This window comes from Brienomyrus brachyistius, chromosome 13, assembly GCF_023856365.1.
Source record: "Brienomyrus brachyistius isolate T26 chromosome 13, BBRACH_0.4, whole genome shotgun sequence".
Lineage (NCBI taxonomy): Eukaryota > Metazoa > Chordata > Actinopteri > Osteoglossiformes > Mormyridae > Brienomyrus > Brienomyrus brachyistius.
The window spans coordinates 21,771,974-21,777,973 of NC_064545.1; positions in this window are offsets into that span (position 1 = coordinate 21,771,974).

Genomic DNA, 6,000 nt, shown 5'->3' on the forward strand with positions numbered 1-6,000 from the left:
TTGTGTGCCATGAATGCAGTAGTGCTACTCCAGTATGAATTTGATTTGCATTAAAAACATATTAAAAATGGCGCATGATTAACTGCAGACTGTAGAATAAACCAATAATGCACCAGGTTTGTCTGCCAGTCCTGTGTCATTTCACATTTTTCTGATGGCTCACTTCTGCACTTCTGGGGGGGGGGGGTTTCCAAAACTTTTCTTTCAAATATGTCAGAAAGTCTGTATTTCTAGAGTCTTGAATTTACACCATAGGCAGACAGATCACCAAAGAATGGCATCCATCCATCCATCCATTGTCCAAACCGCTTATCCTACTGGGTCGCGGGGGGTCCGGAGCCTATCCCGGAAGCAATGGGCACGAGGCAGGGAACAACCCAGGATGGGGGGCCAGCCCATCGCAGGGCACACTCACACACCATTCACTCACACATGCACACCTACGGGCAATTTAGCAACTCCAATTAGCCTCAGCGTGTTTTTGGACTGTGGGGGGAAACCGGAGTACCCGGAGGAAACCCCACGACGACATGGGGAGAACATGCAAACTCCACACACATGCGACCCAGGCGGAGACTCGAACCTGCGTCTCAGAGGTGTGAGGCGACGGTGCTAACCACCGCACCACCATGCCGCCCCCTTAAAAAAATATATAATATAATATAATGATATAGCATACAGTGTGCTGTTTTTTGAAACAATCTCAGTCGTGCAGGGGGCACAGTAGCCATAATTCGTAGATGTATATGACATATCATGTATCCATATTCGTGTACATTCTCAGGTCCTATTCGTAATTTTTGGATTTTAAATGCAGCATTTGCTCACTGTGGTCACCCATCTTTTCTGACCTCATCTTTCGGTTATGTGGGATATGAATGGGCAAACAAATCTTTGATGGGTCTCTCTTTCCTCTGAATGTACCGCCAAGGCACATTCATGGCAACCGGCTTCTAAGCTATGAATAGATCCTGTATAGTCACATGGGTGAACCAGTCCCAAACAGACTCTTGGAACGTCAATGATCATCTGTGGGTCTTGTTTGATTGTTTGTCTGTCTGTTTGTTTTTCTCCATCGTCAGAGATTATGGGGCTTCAACACATTCCTGTTTGCCTTTTTTTCCAGTAGAGTTAGTACTCCGGCTGCTTCCATGCTGTAAGTAGGAACACTCTGCATAATTTAAAGATAACTGTGCTATTATTGTGGTAGCACAATGCTGATGTATTTTCTCAGGGGTTTTATTGGGGGAAGAAATGCAAGGTGATTACTACTATGCAATAGCCTCATGCTAATAAACCTTTAACCTGCAATTCAGCCATGGTTATAATGAGTTTTAAAAATAAACAAAGCTTGAAATATATGCGTCACAAAATCCCAAGAGTCATTCACTTTATAATAGCATGTAAAATTACTTTTACCGTGTAGTTTAAGACCTTTAAAGTCACTCTCTGCAGCTGCCAATTATTTTCCGGTGGTGGGATGGATGAGAGAATGGCAGGTAAATTAAAGATAAATGAACCAAAAGTGCAGAAGAGTAACTAATAAAGTCGGGGGGGGGGGGTTATGCTTACTTTTGCTCCACAGGATGTTTTACATCTTCTGACATCCAACCTCAAGCAGAAGTTGTGCTGTTTGAAAAACCGTGCAAAGAGCCAATGGGGAAATAATATTGATTGTAGTATTTGTTGTATTATTGAGTATGTTTGTCATTTGTATTTGCCATGAGAGTTGGGAGGAGAAAAGAAAAATGCAGGCATATTTTTTTGTTCATATCCTTTGTGATTTTGTTTTGATGTATTTTTGTTTTGTTTTTTTGCGCCTAATTAACGAAGCATGACTTGGCATCCTGAACCACCTTGTCCTGGTGTTCAGTTAAATATTTCGATGGTTGGTCCTCTATGAAAAGCATTAGTTATAGTGCTTTACCGTAAGCATGTACAGTATGTGACACTGCAGCAATTCCCTCTGCATGGGGGCTCAAACCCGCTGACACATGTCCTCCTCTGTAACACGTTTCATTCCCTCCTCATTCTTCCTGTACAAAATCACAAGAGTGGAATTCTGCCAGCAATCCTCAAATGCAGGTATCAGATCAGGAAAAAAACGAGTGTTTGGAGAAGTGTATTGACTAATTTAAGTGGACGTTTGAATGCTTATTAATTAAACGTGTTATTCAGTGCGGACACTGGATAGATTTGACTTAACTGCAGCCGAGTCTGTCAGATTGCCGCGCCAAATGAAATCCTTTCATAAAGGCCTTGATCCGCGCATCCGCATTTCAAGAATAGGACGGCGCACTTGTAATTTAAGGTTCACACGAAGGTGGAAATTTAACATCACATCTGAAGCTGAAAGAACGACGCGAGAGCAAAATGAAGTGAATGTGAATCTATGCATTTATCCTAGTATGAAATGTCACAATATGGTCACAGTTATCTTCAGAAAATCACTGTCAAACAGACTTGTGCAAAAACGGAAGGCAAATTCATTTATCATTGCGGACCTTTATTTACTACATACCAGCTTGATAATATTTTTTTTAAGAAATAGTGCAAGAATTTAAATACTGCTTTCAGATACATCAACCTAATCTACATTTATGTAATGGATGGACTGGTTTAGGTAACGGTTCAGAATTAGCATACATATCTGGCATGTATCCTGGAATAAATGTTTGTCAGACACTTTATTTCAGGCATCTTTTAACTTGCTGTTGTTTTGTTTCCATAAATGAGTTTGAATGGAACACAAATTCAATCTGGCAAGCAAAGCCAGAACCTTATCTAGCGTGATCTTCGGTTCTAGTAGTAAATCGGCGTTTTTGTCATTTGTAACTGTCTCCTAAATGTGGCTATTAAACACTTCCACAGACAGCATTATTAAATCTATGTGAGTGTTTTTACTGATCATGCCCATAAGATAGATGTACTCAAAAGTTATCCAGAATAAGACAAAAAGTGTGAAATGTTCTCCCGTGGGATCACAACGAAATACATGCCGGGAGAAAAACATTAATTCTAGAGTAGTTCGCTGAGTGTTCTAACGGGGATTATGTCAATAAACCGAAAGGTATTTAAAACTGGTTAAGACCACAGTTGGCATCCATAAATTAAACAAATTAATTTAATGCACATCTGCTCCTTTAGAGCAGCACAGACAAACCTGTGCAGATTTTTTTTCTACAATCATAACAATTGTTATCGAGAAAATGAGTGAAAACCCATTAACTAGCTAATTATAACACCCTGTAACATCTATGAATCTACTAACAAGTGACCCAGTTTGATATGTAAGCAAAGAAAGTAGAGAGAAAAAAAAAAAAATCTTAGGAGTTATAACTAGTAGCTAGCAGGCGGGGTGGTATATGAAATAATATTGAACTATTTTGTAAGGGGTTATAACATATATTATTTTTCTGTTGTTCTGTATTAAATATTCTGGACAAATCAAAACTGGATCTTTTTCATTTTTACACGAAGCAAAAATATGCATGCAGTGCATGACAGAAGCGCAATGTCCAACTGGTAATCAGAGCGTGATGCTGAACCCACACTGGACTGAGAGAGAATCTTTTCTACAATTAGATCTGATGCTATTGGCTTGTGTTTATAGTATATTTAACCACCAGCTGTTTTTTTACAATGATTTTGTGCCATGACTAATAAGCCCTTGAGCAGACCCATTTGCAGTCTTATCTTTGAGGAAATTGTTTCACGTAATTAGAAACTGAATTTGGGGTGTTATTACTCTTCTTGTCATTGCAATGGGGGTAACTAATAAAATATTTAAAGAATAATTAAGTGCCATAATAGAATAAGTGCATAAATCAAGGAGGCAAATCACACAGATATGACTCACTTAAATGAATCGTTTTTCCACATGAGTACAATGAAGCTGCATATGTTCTTTTCATTCATGTTATTCCGTGACAAAGAGACACTGTGTTTATAACAACAAACTCCTCACCGGGAGTTAACTGAATATTATATGTGTCCAAAACAGATTTCAGTGCTGCACTTCCTGTTCTTATCTTGCTCAGTGCGGCTGTTTCTCTTTACTGAATGCATTTCTGATATTGTTATTTTAATTTCAGCCGTAGAATTAGCCCATGTCCTGCAGACCTGCCCCTATGAGCAATATCAATGGGATTTTAAGAGAAAACTGGCAAGTCGGCCCAGTGAGACCATATGTCCATATATACTGCTATTGTCACAATCGCTGAGGATGATGTCAGTCTAAAACAGGAACTGGACACATGCAGTATTTTAAAATGCACAGTTGAACCAAATTAGCAAGAGCTGGCAAGAGCACCTGCCTTACAGATGGATTATGACTGGAAACGTTTCGCAATGCGAGCTGCCTCTGTCCCTCCCACCGGATGATGTCAGCAGGTCTGATCTCGTTGGGCAGAGGTAGCACCGATGCGGTGTGAGTCAGCAGGGGTCAGTGCGAGAACGCGTGATCCCGGAAGCGCGCGCAGCTTTCCTGCCCCGTAGGTGTGTGGAGGAAGCACACGAATGGGCAGGCTGTGTGTCAGAGGGGCAGTGGGCGATGTCGGGGGGTTACTCACGGGCGGACATATTGTGTCATCCTCAGATGAAGAGGCTTCTACAACTTTGGTCGGACGAGACGCCGGCTAAAAAGCGTCTTACGGGCCAGTTGTTAACGACGACCTTCTTAATTATGCAAACATCACCAGTGCTGTAATTGTTTATATGCTGGTAGTAAATGGGGTATTTTAATATAAAGTGATTAATAATGCCCCTTAATAGATCTCCCTAGAGATTGTCCTGCTTTACGCATCTCAAACAGAAAAAATATGTGGTCTTTATCTGTCCGCCATCGTGCTTTTCCCGGGGAACGGTCAGCCCTGTAGCCATCCCCTGCTTCTCAGTACAAGTTGTGCACAGTGTGTATTTATAAGACGTGTGGGTGCTGACTCCCGCATAAACTCCAGCCAATGAGCAATGACCACCAGGGGCCCGTGGCTGACGCGTCGTGCAGAGAAGCGTGCCCCGCACACCACCGGGCACGTCGGAGCTCCTGCACCCATTCTCCTGCAAAGAAAGAGATGAATGTCAAATTTTTCCCTAATGTGAGGCTTTGTGATTTAAGGTAATCTAATAAAGATTTACCATTAGGCTGGAACGACTGGTGAGTCATAGGTCAGAAGAGGGTGGGAGGTGAGAGCGTTTCAAAGGCCTAAAGCGTTTAGGGCCGTAATGGGACCTGGGCTGCTTCCCAATGCTGAACATTACCAGTTATTACATGCTCTAATACTGTGGCTTTCCGCCTTTCTTCGTGACGCCCGGGTTCGCTCACTCCATTCACGCGGCAGTACATAAACAAACGAGGAGAGGAGAAACTGCAGCTTGCGGTTCATATCTGCCATTTCATTCTGATTATATCCGCGCTACCTGTACGCTTCACTGTCCAATAGCTATACAAGCTTTGGATATTTCATGTTTATGGACTTAAATACCCCAGTTTCAAATCTCAAGAAAGCAAAGGAAAACTTTTTTTCCTGTCGTGATTTTTCATTTGGGGGATAGAGAAATGTATCTAAATGTACCGCTTTCATTTTTGATTTCATAAGTATGTATATTCCTCTGTATATTTCTTCTGTATATTGGGGCTGGTGGCTCAATGAGGAATATTATTTGAAAATATTGATAGACCCAGCTTGTGGTTTTTCTTATGTATAAAATGGAGAAAAAAACTGATTCACTAATTAATTGATCCAGGATATTATAATTGTGGGGGTGGGAAAAAAAAATCCGACAATGTAATAATATCAAGGATCTAATAAGTTCTTCTAGTCCTAGATCTTCAATGGATGAAGTAGGAGAAAATTTACTTTGCACTCTTTGCTTCTGAACTTCTCTTAAAGTTTCAAGGATGTTCAGATCTAATGATTGGGGGCATTTGACTATTGAATTTGTTTAACTGTGTGTACCGATGAATTATCTTCTTCTGATATGGGAACGTCATGAGGGAAC